General features: G+C 40.5%; 2 protein-coding genes across 4 annotated transcripts in view; one reads left to right on the top strand and one right to left on the bottom strand.

Moving 5' to 3' along the window:
• LOC309698606 (uncharacterized protein) overlaps window positions 1-14,044 on the bottom strand; it is a 379,790-nt gene that overhangs the window by 184,253 nt on the left and 181,493 nt on the right. The window lies entirely within an intron of this gene.
• Window positions 1-14,044, top strand: part of glcci1a (glucocorticoid induced 1a) — a 31,998-nt gene that overhangs the window by 599 nt on the left and 17,355 nt on the right. For 2 of the 3 annotated variants that reach the window (XM_082521183.1, XM_082521182.1), the window contains exon 2: window positions 11,840-11,960. The exons of the other annotated variant lie outside the window; for it this stretch is intronic. The gene's annotated coding sequence lies outside the window, so the exon portion shown is untranslated. The remainder of the gene's footprint in view (window positions 1-11,839; window positions 11,961-14,044) is intronic. 3 annotated transcript variants of the gene reach the window in all.

Below are 14,044 nucleotides of genomic sequence, written 5' to 3'. Positions count from 1 at the left end.
TTCAATAGCTAGCTGTAGTTTAGCGCACCATCCCCCTTGTAGCAAAGTCAGAGCTCACCACACTCGGGAGCTATGCTAGGCTAGTTGCTAGCACTCTACGTGTGTCGTAATGCAGTCGACCTATCTGATGCTGGATGCTAGAAATAGCAAAGAGGTACATCATCGCCATATGTTCGCCATAGTTGGGTTGTTATCGTCCGAAGTTAAATACTATTTCAGCTCCGCCCATGCGTTCAGTTTTATTGTTGGGGCACTGTATAGCAACTATTTAAAATCAATAACTTGATATTAGCTGATAAACAGGATTTCTACGGTACATTGTGACGAGGTAACGACGTCAGGCTGTAGACTCCAGTGTGGTGGCGATGATGCAGCTGCTCTGTCGAAGATAAACACGACTCTCTGATCTGAGTGTTATCGATGGTTATCCAGATTTCCATCAAACAGTTTTTTTATTCATCTGCTAAATGTACCTGTTTGCTGTCAGTGGAAGGGAAATAAAATATGTTGTCAACTGACTGTATTTAGGTCTTTTGGTAATTGGGGCCTAAGAGACAAACGGAAACTATGAGCAAGTAGGCTAGTCTCTTCATCATCCATGTCTCTGTCTACACGCCAGTATTTATCAGGCTCATGTGCAACACAGACACATGAAACATGTCATGATTATTTCAGTTAGCCTGGCTAATCTCTCTGGAGTGGGTTATTACATGATGTTATCTACACTTGACGTAAATATCACTGCTGAAATCCAGGGTGTTTTGTCTGGGGGCCTAAATATGCCATAAACAATCATTATTTCTTTAGTGACATTGTTTAGCTATTGCTCTGGTTATTACTTACATTTTTGGGGTGTAAATTTTATTTCCTTTAATATTAAAGGAAATCAAATGACCCCTGGGCAATTAGTAACTAGGGCTGAACGATTATGGAAAATAATCTAATTGCGATTTTTTTGCCCCAATATTGCGATTGCGATGCGATATGCGATTATTTTTTAAGGTCTTTGTCTTCTGTATTATTAAACAAAGACAAGCAATACATCATATAGTATGGCCAATACTATATTACATTAATTTTAAACTGTTCTTTCCTGGAAGACAGACCTCTGTTATGATGACATGAGGTGATGCATGAATTGATGACTGACATTTTTATTTAACTTCTTCAATCACAACAGTATATTTGAACATACACAATAGTTTATTTTTAGCTTACAAACATCTGAGCATAAAGTGCTGACAAGGAACCCTGGTGTAAACATTAAAATGAAAGTCAGTACAATGTGCAGATTGCAGAAATATACATAAAAAAAATCAGTGGCTTTACCACACTCAGTTTTTCGACATCTGTGAACTACTAGACAGTCATTCAATTAAAAAATAATATTAAATAAATAAAACTAATAAATAAAAAATACACACATCTTACTGATCTCTGCAGTCAGTAACATTACACATAAAGTGCAAACATAATAGCAATTGTATAAACACACACACAAACACGCCTTTAAAGTTTAAAGGCGTGAAATTGGACGGTCTAGTTCTGATTAGCGTCACCGCTGTCTCGGTGGAGTTTAATAAACTCGGCCGTCTGCTTCTTGCTATCTAAAATATAACCAGACACTGGTGTAAATTCTCGACTGTCTCATACTTCTGTTTAATAAGTTTTCTGTTTGACGTTTAGTCAGCTGTGTGAAAACCAAGGAGGAACCCACCCGGGGGATTAATAAAGTTTTATTTTATCTAATCTAATAACTTTAATCTCAGCCAAACCGATTTACTCACGAGCAAACAAAACACTGAAAAAAGCCCAACAATAACATTTTTAGGTTGTCTAAGTGACTTATATATTACGTTTAACCCGAGCAGCGAAACTCCGCGGTGATCTGAAAATGATGTTCCGGGAGTTGTGCCGTTCTCGGCCGCATCAGTAACCCTCGAGCTCCCGGCTAGCTGTCGAGCTGGTGGGTAGCAGACGCCTCTGAAAACGTCGAAGCACTTTTGCAAATATGGGATATCTTGATAAACCGAGCAGATATTTGATGTTTACACAACTACTTTCTCGCCTGAAAATATGTTAAAAGTTTATTTTGTGACCCAGAAAGATTAGTATGAGTAATTTTAAAACTTAGTAGCGGCCGCCATTGCTGGAAACTGGAGTTTGGCTGGGCCGCGCTATGAATTCTGGGATATGGTAGTAATTTGGACAGCCTTCGGCGCGTCGCTGTGACGTAATCGGTCTACAAATGCGGCCTCAGGAGGATGCAGCCCATGAATTGTATAATATAATCGCAGTATAATCGCAGCCTTTGCGGTTAGAAAATTGCACTTGATCATGTCGCGATATTATCGCAAATGCGATATATCGTTCAGCCCTATTAGTAACCAGTGGTGTATATTGCAGAGAGATATTGGTGTTGGCATAGACTAACCATAGGCCAGGCATAGACTAACCTGGCCTGTACGAAATTTTTCATAGTTTTTACATTTCATCATTATATCCGGAAGTGTTCGGTAGGGGGGGCAGCACGGTGGCACGGTGGTTAGCACTGTTGCCTCACAGCAAGAAGGTCCTGAGTTCAATTCCACCATCAGGCTGGGGTCTTTCTGTGTGGAGTTTGCATGTTCTCCCCGTGTTTGCGTGGGTTCTCTCCGGGTACTCCGGCTTCCTCCCACCGTCCAAAGACATGCAGCTTGTGGGGATAGGTTAATTGGATAATCCAAATTGCCACTAGGTGTGAATGTGCGAGTGAATGTGAGTGCGAATGGTTGTCTGTCCCTATGTGTTAGCCCTGCGACAGACTGGCGACCTGTCCAGGGTGTACCCCGCCTTTCGCCCTATGACAGCTGGGATAGGCTCCAGCGCCCCCCGCGACCCTGAAAAGGATAAGTGGAAGCGAATGGATGGTGTTCGGTAGGGTTTAGGTCAGAACTGCAAACAGGCCATTCAATCCTCTCCATTCCCAAATTCTGGAAATGTGTTGTCGTCTTGGAGTTCGGTCCAAACTGTGAAGCTATAGGAATGCCACTGGTTGCAGAATCCCTTTCTTCCTATGTTGCTGCATTGAGATTGACAATAATGACCAAGCCTCGATTTTCCAGTGCAGGAGATGCCACCCCCCACCATCCCACTGTCACAAACCGACTCCTGTGGCGTTCAAAGGATGGCTGTATAGCAAAGGCAGCAGTACTGATTAGCACCTGGTTGTCAGCACTTGAGAGCATTTGTCACCACATGGGGTACCAGAAGCAAGAGTCATTAACACATTATATTATTTTTTTATGTAGTTCATATATATTAATGTAAACACAAACACAGTGGGTAAAATAAGTATTCAACACATGACCAATTTTCTACGTAAATGTATTTCTAAAGGTGCTATTTACATGAAATTTTCACCGGATGTTAGTAACAACCCATCCAATCCACACATGCAAAGAAATCAAACCATAAATCTCCATAAATTATGTGTAACCATGAGAAATGACTAGGGATGGGTACCGGTATCGTTTCTGACATAAACGGTAGTAACCAGACTGAAAAGCAGCGTGCATTTCGGTGCTTTATTTTTTTTACTGAGATGTGATACGCTTCAGATTCTAGCCAATCATTTTACGTTTCCAAGGATAGTAGGCGGGCCCAGGTACATACGTTCTTTTAGAGCAGCGCTAAAAATGCCCAAGGCGAAGCGGTCAAAAGTCTGGCTGTACTTCACAGCAAAAGATGCAAACTCAGCAGCCTGCAACAAGTGCTTTACGGTGATACTGTGCAAAGGAGGTAACACCTCGAATCTGATGAAACACCTGGCGACGCATAGCGTTTTTTTTTTTTTTTTTTTTTTAAATCCAAGAAATGCACCGTTCCTACTAAGGGTGTGTTGCTTGTTATCGGACCCGGAGTTAGCAACATCCCCCAAGAACCCGAAGAGGAGAGTCCTGGCCCCTAGCCCTGCCAGTGTAGCAGAAATGATGAGGATGATGATGGCAGCAGCAGCCGTTCTTCTCTGAGTAGCTTAATGTTGTTCGTGTGTAATTTACGTTGAGTAGGCTAACCACGTTATTACTAGGGGTGGGGGGAAAAAATCGATACTGTGTAGTATCGTGATATTTTGTTTGCTAATAATGTATCGATACAGGGACAGCAGAAATCGATATTTTGTTACAAAAGTTTTTGTAGACTGGAACATGCTCTGACTTCAGAGCACGTTGATCCTTTTTCTGAGCAAGAATCCTGACATTCCTTCACTGTCCAAATGTGTTTAACTTTTTTTTTGGCAGCAATAAACTAAATTTAAGACATGTTTTATTTTAATTAAGTTAAACTTTTTTATTTAATGTAAAATTATATTTTGTTTTAATTTACTTTCAAATTCTTCAGTTGCTGAATGGGCTGCATAGTTTTCATAAATTGCATAGTTCAGAATAGCTATAATTGTACCAGATGGTTGCATTCAGTTAAGTTGGACTAGACTGTAATACAAACCGTTCAGTTTGTCAACAATAAAACTGACTGAAATGAGAGAAAGACTGAGTGTGAGACTTTGATATTAGATAAAATGAATATTGATAAAGTTTACCTTTATGTACAGAATCTGAATATCGCAAAATATTTTAAAAAAATTGCAATAATATCGTATCGTGGGATGTATGGTGATTCCCACCTCTAGTTATTACATTAATGCACGTAAGGTGAACTAGCAAACACCGTCATAGCTACATGCGGCTGTCTTCTTGTTTGATGGCAGATACTCCCTTCACCCTGGCCAAAAAGGCTAAAATGACCAAAGAAAAAGTGGAAAACAGTTAAACATGAGAGGTTTTGGACAAAGTTTGTGTTTTTTCCATTGTTTAAGCACTGCTTCCAGCCAAGAGTGATGCCATATATGCTCTATAGCTGCAGAAAAGGCTAACATTGTTATCTTTTTACAAAAAAACAGCTGAACATGAGAGGTTTTTGGACCAATTTTGTGTTCTTGATTCTTTAAGCACCGGTTTGAGCACAGTTTAAGCACCGGCACCGTTTCAAAAGTACCGGTTTGGTACTGGTATCGGATAAAACCTAAATGATACCCATCCCTAGATATTATACATGGTTATGCTCAGGATGTGTCAGCCCATTTCTACTGGAAATGCCTTTCTACTGGAAATGCCACGCGCACCACGCAGGACTCCAATGCTGAAGAAAATGCATGCTCATAAGTACATTTAAAGTTAACAGAACAAGATTTAGACAAGCCTGTGAAATTCTGGGAGAATATAGCCTGGTCAGATGAGACCAAATCTGACTGCACATTATCCCCAAAACACCATAGAAACAGTGAAGTTTGGAAATGGGAATAACATGGCAGGGGGCTGTTTTTTAGCATACGGAACTGGAACTAAGGCTCAGAGTTCATAGAAGGGGGCCATCAAACCTTCCAGATTTGAAGACTTTGTGGGATAGGCAACTCCAGGCCTCGAGGGCCGGTGTCCTCCAGGTTTTAGATGTGTCCTCAACCCAACACAGCTGATTTAAATGGCTAAATGACCTCAACATGTCTTGAAGTTCTCCAATGAATGAACTCATCATTTGATTCAGGTGTGTTGACCCAGGGTGAGATCTAAAACCTGCAGGGCACTGGCCCTCGAGGCCTGGAGTTGCCCACCCTTGGTGTAGAACAATGGGCCAAAACCACACCTGAGCAATACAGGATGCATCTTAAAGCAGTCATCACCGACAAAGGTTTTTGTACAATGTTTTAAATACATTTCAGTAAGCGTGTTAAATAGCCTTTTTCTGTGTCATTTCTCACTGTTACATATAATTTATGGACGTCTGTGATTTGTTCTTTGCACGTGTGGATTGTATGGGTTGTTACAACATCTGGTGAGAATTTCATGTTAATAGCACTTTTAAAAATATATTTACTTAGGCATGTTCAGTATTTTATTTACTCGCTCTGTGTATGTGTGCATTCCATGAAGCTCTCTGTGCACTAACCTTAAGCTAATCTAAAATAATGCAGAAATAGTCACTCCCTTGTGCAGGTCGGGTTTGTTATTGAAGTCTGAGACAAATTCATCCACATGTGGCAAGTCAGGATTCAGGATCAGCCGTAGCTATCAGGTTCTGTAGCTACATTACAAGTTTTTCAGATCTGAAGCAATACACCATCTGGGTACTAGGGATGGGTATCGTTTAGGTTTTATCCAATACTGGTGCCAAACCGGTACTTTTGAAACGTGCCGGTGCTTAAACGGTGCTCGAACCGGTGCTTAAAGAATGGAGAACACAAACTTTATCCAAAAACCTCTTATGTTTTTATTTTTAGCAGTCTCTTTTTTTCTGCAAAATGATAACCAAGTTAGCCTTTTCTGTTGATACAACATACCTCCTTTGGTTGGAACTGGTGTTTAAACAATGGAAAATACAAACTTTGTCCTAAAACCTCTCATGTTCAGCTGTTTTTTCTGTAAAAAGATAACAATGTTAGCCTTTTTTGCAGCTGTAGGGCATATATGGTATCACTCTATCAAACAAGAAGACAGCCGCATGTAACTACGACGGTGTTTGCTAGTTCACCATACATGCATTAATGTAATAACGTGGTTAGCCTACTCAACGTAAATTACACACGAACAACATTAAGCTGCTCACGCAGAGAAGAAAGGCTGCTGCTGCCATCATCATCCTCATCATTTCTGCTACACTGGCAGGGCTAGGGGCCAGGAGTCTCCTCTTTGGGTTTTTGGGGGATGTTGCTAACTCCGGGTCTGATAACAGGCACCACACCCGCAGTAGATGTGCTCGGTGTGAGGTCTCGCAGCAAGCTATCAAATACGGTGCATTTCTCGGCTTTTAACATAATGCTATGCGTCGCCAGGTGTTTCATCAGATTCGAGGAGTTACCTCCTTTGCACAGTATCACCGTAAAGCACTTGTTGCAGGCTGCTGAGTTTACATCTTTTGCTGTGAAGTACAGCCAAAGTTTATGACATCTCAGGAAAAAAAAGCACTGAAATAAAGCACCGAAATGTGCGCTGCTTTTCGGCCATAATGGCACCGGATATTGGTACCCATCCCTACTGGGTACTATTAACAACACTAACTTTTTGACATACACATACCTGAACTGAAGAAACTGAAAAGAACTGAATTCTGAGTTTATGGACTTGCAAAAAAGGACAGTTAAAATTCTCAAATTCTGAAATGGCTGTGTGGTGTTGTTTTTGTTTCAATAAATATTTTTAAACTTTATTAGCTGAGTGTCATTCACTCATTAGCCAATACCTAGAAAAGAAAGACCCAGATGGCTTACCTGTACTGACCTGTAGTGATACATATTACTATATACTGATATGAAAAAGTGATCAGGATAATTCATGTCCCATATCGCCCAGTTCCAAATTTCAGTTAAAAAGAACAGAATATTACGCCACATTTTCATTATCTGCTTTATGGTGATACCTGACCACAACGCTTACAAAATGTAAAACAACGGCTGTGGTTTTGATCAATCCACATTTTATGACAACTGAACTGAACAGTCTGCTTTAGTTCAAACGTCATAAGCCATTTTAGAGTACAAAAAAGTTATTGCGTATTGCGTAGCCATTAATTTATTTTCACCATTTTCTTATATTTGAGTGAAGACTTGACTGACATGAACACATGATCTTGATCAGCGGTCCAACCTTTTTTGCACCACGGCCCAGTTTAATTTCAGACAATATTTTCACAGACCAGCCTTTAAGGTGTGGCGGATAAATACAACAAAATAAAATGATATGACCAAGACAAAAACTGTGGTATTTTGTAAATATAATAATAAACGCAAATTCACTGTGTAATTGTGTAACTTTATTAGCAGCGTCCTCCTGAAATGCGCCAACAACATTAAGAGTAACATCCTCATCTCTGCCCCTTAATGCTCTCTGGTTGCTATGGTAACGTGTAAATATTGCTTTCAAAATAAGACGCACAACTACAACACGGGAAAAGACCCAGGGAAACAGAGTTGACGATAAAAACCCTGAAAACCATAAATTTGACATCCGAGCCTGAACTCTCCCGGCCCGGTACTTGTCCATGCCCCGGGGGTTGGGGACCACTGATCTAGATTCCTAGAGAAAGAGATTTTTGCAGTTTTGGCTGATCGGTTCGTAAAACTCTCCTTGTCATTGGTCTCTAGCATATTGTGCGAGTCACTGATATTTTTCATCAAACATTCTCTTTCAGGTTCTATTGCACTTGTTAAGGTTTTACTACTGTTGGTACTTCGCAATAGAGCAGGGCGATATGACCAAAAATATTTATCACGATATACATTTGAAAATTTGCAATTACGATATAACTGATGATATTATTGACACTAGACAAAATACTTTACAACTCCACAACTTTATTAGTGCAAAAAAACAAACAAGCAAACAAACATCAATGTATTTTCACTTAAACAAGCAGCTGTTTTTTTTTTTTTTTTTTATGTGCATTAAAGTTATATAAAAATGTAACAGTGCAAATGCAAATTCTTTGCTGACAGTTTAACCAAAAAGCATTTCCAGTGGAAACTGGCCGACATATCCTCAGCATAACCATGTAAAATATCCACAAAACTTAAAAAGAGGTTATACACACAATACGGTAACATTATGTTGCCGCGGCGCGGGTTCGTAGCTTAGCAAAGTCGTACTACAACATTTGACAGATTTGCGAGCGCCGTGTACATAAAATCATTTCGAGGTCAGTAAACACAACCAGAGTTCATACATAAGGCACACGGGATTATAAGGGGCTCTGTCAATTTTCAGAAAAATCAAAGGGTTGATTTTAAGTGTGCCGTATTTTCCAAAAAACACGGTAATAACGACGGCCCGCTAGCATGCTCTACCAAAAATAGTGCTTTGTTGTGTATCTGACGGACGAAAGCTAAACCAGTTCCACACCACTGAAGTTGCAGCATTTTTACAAACCAGTTCCACTTCATCCGTTTCATTTGACGATCCGCTTTCGCCCTTCTCATTCTCCGTCTCCGCCATGCTTTTTCCACCATGTGCGTATGAAAACAAAGGCACTGCGCATGAGCGTTTTACCCATATTCTATCGCGGAATTTCATTTTCTTATCGTTGCCCAACATTATACCGGTATTACCGTGAACGGTATGAAATGGCCCAGCCCTACTTCACAAGTTTTTGTAGACAAGTCGGTGTCTTCCACGTAGGCTACAGGCAACTGCAATCTTACTAAGGCAATCATGAGGTTTTTGGTGTGACAGCGTCTGTGCAGCTAATTTTACCTAACGAATTGAGCATTACACATTTTTCATATCTACTATGGCAGACAACTCTTGAGCAATGTGTGCATGATGTCACCTGAGAAACTTCAATAGTTAGATGTGATAACAAAGAGACTTGGTACTCAAAGGATGATGAATAAAAACCTTAAAAGTCTACAGAAGAATCTGCAACATTAAAGTGACAGTTTTCCTGACCCCAAACAACAAACAGCCAGCCCAACAGCTAAACCAGGAAACATGAGCTGCTCAAGTCGTTGCAGTGACACATACAGTGGGGCAAAAAAGTATTTAGTCAGCCACCGATTGTGCAAGTTCCCCCACCTAAAATGATGACAGAGGTCAGTAATTTGCACCAGAGGTACACTTCAACTGTGAGAGACAGAATGTGAAAAAAAAAATCCATGAATCCACATGGTAGGATTTGTAAAGAATTTATTCGTAAATCAGGGTGAAAAATAAGTATTTGGTCAATAACAAAAATACAACTCAATACTTTGTAACATAACCTTTATTGGCAATAGCAGAGGTCAAACGTTTACTATAGGTCTTTACCAGGTTTGCACACACAGTAGCTGGTATTTTGGCCCATTCCTCCATGCAGATCTTCTCGAGAACAGTGACGTTTTGGGGCTGTCGCCGAGCAACACGGACTTTCAACTCCCGCCACAGATTTTCTATGGGGTTGAGGTCTGGAGACTGGCTAGGCCACTCCAGGACTTTCAAATGCTTCTTACGGAGCCACTCCTTTGTTGCCCGGGCGGTGTGTTTTGGATCATTGTCATGTTGGAAGACCCAGCCTCGTTTCATCTTCAAAGTTCTCACTGATGGAAGGAGGTTTTGGCTCAAAATCTCACGATACATGGCCCCATTCATTCTGTCCTTAATACGGATCAGTCGTCCTGTCCCCTTGGCAGAAAAACAGCCCCATAGCATGATGTTTCCACCCCCATGCTTCACAGTAGGTATGGTGTTCTTGGGATGCAACTCAGTATTCTTCTTCCTCCAAACACGACGAGTTGAGTTTATACCAAAAAGTTTTACTTTGGTTTCATCTGACCACATGACATTCTCCCAATCCTCTGCTGTATCATCCATGTGCTCTCTGGCAAACTTCAGACGGGCCTGGACATGCACTGGCTTCAGCAGCGGAACACGTCTGGCACTGCGGGATTTGATTCCCTGCCGTTGTAGTGTGTTACTGATGGTGACCTTTGTTACTTTGGTCCCAGCTCTCTGCAGGTCATTCACCAGGTCCCCCCGTGTGGTTCTGGGATCTTTGCTCACCGTTCTCATGATCATTTTGACCCCACGGGATGAGATCTTGCGTGGAGCCCCAGATCGTGGGAGATTATCAGTGGTCTTGTATGTCTTCCATTTTCTGATGATTGCTCCCACAGTTGATTTTTTCACACCAAGCGGCTTGCCTATTGTAGATTCACTCTTCCCAGTCTGGTGCAGGTCTACAATACTTTTCCTGGTGTCCTTCGAAAGCTCTTTGGCCTTGGCCATGGCGGAGTTTGGAGTCTGACTGTTTGAGGCTGTGGACAGGTGTCTTTTATACAGATGATGAGTTCAAACAGGTGCCATTCATACAGGTAACGAGTGGGGGACAGAAAAGCTTCTTACAGAAGATGTTACAGGTCTGTGAGAGCCAGAGATTTTCCTTGTTTGAGGTGACCAAATACTTATTTTCCACCCTAATTTACGAATAAATTCTTTACAAATCCTACCATGTGAATTCATGGATTTTTTTTTTTCACATTCTGTCTCTCACAGTTGAAGTGTACCTCTGGTGCAAATTACTGACCTCTGTCATCATTTTAAGTGGGGGAACTTGCACAATCGGTGGCTGACTAAATACTTTTTTGCCCCACTGTAGTAGAAGTTTATGACTGAGCAAATATATCTATTTGTTGTGGTAATAAATATGAAGTTAAGTTTTCTTACTTTATAAGGTTTTTGTTTTTTGCTTACTTTCTCCCGGTTAATGACATTGGTTCAATGCTCCAGCAGGAGGAGCCAAAGACGAAGATTATTGGGTTGGATTTCTCATTAAATTCCTACCTTCATATTTAACAATAATACAAGCTGCATGGGAGATATTAAATATTATTGTATGTATTACAAATATTTGTAATGTCATAAATAATGCTTTAACATTCAACATACATTTAATGACTTAAAGTTGGCATTCACTATAGCGGGAGATGTACCAATTGCAATTTTTTTTTTTATTTTTTTTTTTTTGCCAGTTCTGTTTTTATTTCTAAGAGCTATGAAAACATACAAATAAAAATCAACTTTTGTTCAATGGAAATAAAAGAAACTCACAGTGGCACAGTGATTAGCACTGTTGCTTTACAGCAAGAAGGTCCTGAGTTCAACTCCGCCACCTGGCCGTGTGGAGACTGTACGTTCCTTCTGTGTTTGTGTGGCTTCTCTTCAGGTACTCTGGTTTCCTCCCAAAGACATGGCGTTAGACAGGTTAGGTTATTTGGTGAATATAAATTGAACATGGGTGTGAATGTGAGCATGAATGGTTATCTTTCTCTCTGTGTTAGCCCTGCATCAGGCTGGCGACCTGTGGCTGGGATAGGCTCCAGCCCCCCATGACCCTGATAAGGATAAACGGAAGAGAACGGATGGATGATTAAACTCTGCAACTTCCCCTGCAACTTAACAGTAAGTTCCAGGGTCTTCGCTCACATAAGCAACTGAAAATAAAGTGCTCTGCTACTGGTAGAAAGTATAACTGAAAATGAGTCGCTCTAGACCAGGGGTCTCAAACTTCAGTGAGAGAGTCAAAAACTAATGTGTACACTTATGTCTGCATTTTTATTTTGTTAAATACGAACACAGTTATAGCAGAAGTGCTGCCACTTGTCAGAAAGAGAGGACCAATGTGTTTATTTGGTAGTTTAATGAAAGGCTTCAGTTAAGAGTGAGAAAAACATTTGCATTCACGTTTTCTGTTTTGTCTTGTTATACAATATTTGAGATTTAAAAAAAACAAACAAAACATTACATCTTCAGAAATATTTGTGGGTGTTTTCTTGTTTGTTTGTGTTTGTGTTTTTTTTTTACTACTTGAACGCTAAAGTGGCCCTCACATGAGATGACAGTGTCAGCAGTAGCCCACATCTCATTTAGGTACCACACAGTTGCAACAAAAAAACGTCAAGTACCTTAATAGTTTTCCCAGTATGTTTATACATTTGCAGCAGCATAGGCTGTCATGAGTAGTGATGGGTGGTTGTGTAACCAAAAAATGAAAAAAAAATGGCTTGTAATTTAATAAAATAAAATCCCTCACGTTAACTTTTATCGAGTGGAAAAAAAATTGGCGTTCATCCTCCAGCTTCACTGTGCTAATGTTATGCTAACATAGCTGTGTCGCTAGCAATCACGTAGCACAACATTATATACCTCAGTAACCCTGCAAACGCCACTGCTGTTTAGTTTTCTGTCTTCATTTATATTGGAAGTGGTAGCAGAGCTGTACGTTTTTAATTAGTTTCAAAAATCTCTCAGTCAGAACATGGTATGTCATGTTTAGGTGGAAACTAGCGAGCTAACTTCCTGTTAACTTCTAACTCAGTTAAATTTAATAAATTCTGTTTTCATGGATGCCTGGATGTTAAACTTAATTGTTACACCTGGTAAAGCAGCAACGCTGATGATTTTATTAAAGATGAAAGAATTTAGACCGTTTTTAACTCTGTGTTCGTTTGACTTTGGGACCTGAAGCGGACGGAGTTTTGGACTCAGTTTACTCCGCGAAGCTCCTCACTACGGCAGCCGTAATGCTCTGACAATCCATCAAGCAGTGCAGCTTACCAAAGTTGTACTAAAACATTTTTTAACAGATTTCTGCCAAAATCGGTTCGAGGTCAGTAAGCACAACCAGAATTCATACATAAGGCACACTCACGATTTTTGTGAAAATTAAAGGATTTTAAGTGTGGAAAATACGTTATACAGAAGAAAATAATATATCACGATATATATCGTTACCGCACATGGTTTAAATTATATCCCGATATGGATTTTAGGCCATATCGCCCAGCCCTACTTGTGATGCACCTGGCTTGTTTGGCTTGCATTCATCAAATTACACTGATACTTTGTTTCTTAGTAAGAAACTTTGTTGTTTCTTTAACACTTCTGTGTTTAATTCAGAGAAAAAATTGAAGGCTGACTAACTTTAGCCTAAATGGGTTGGAGCACATTGATGAAGGCCCGGTGATTTGTTAAAATTCGTAAAGGGCGATCGTGGCTCAAGAATTGGGAGTTCGCCTTGTAATCGGAAGGTTGCCGGTTCGAGCCCCAGCTCGGACAGTCTCGGTCGTTGTGTCCTTGGGCAAGACATTTCACCCCCGTTGCCTACTGGTGGTGGTCAGAGGGCCCGGTGGCGCCAGCGTCCGGCAGCCTCGCCTTTGTCAGTGCGCCCCAGGGTGGCTACAATGTAGCTGCCATCACCAGTGTGTGAATGTGTGGATGACTGGATGTGTAAAGCGCTTTGGGGTCCTTAGGGACTAGAAAAGTGCTATACAAATACAGACGATTTACCATTTGTTTCCTGTATTGAAATGTATTTTAACTTTTTTTTTTAGTTTGATTTGATTTGTTTGTCTTGGAGCAGCTGTGACCATGTAATTACCTCTGGCATCATGGATAATTCCTCTGCAAGCACAGATACAAGAAGTCTTCATACTATAATGCAACTCATGTTGCACAGTGGAACAAATATGGATAGCAAATAATCA

This window comes from Aulonocara stuartgranti (assembly GCF_965226115.1).
Source record: "Aulonocara stuartgranti genome assembly, chromosome: 22".
Classification (NCBI taxonomy): domain Eukaryota; kingdom Metazoa; phylum Chordata; class Actinopteri; order Cichliformes; family Cichlidae; genus Aulonocara; species Aulonocara stuartgranti.
This window is presented reverse-complemented; position numbering and strand designations above follow the sequence as displayed.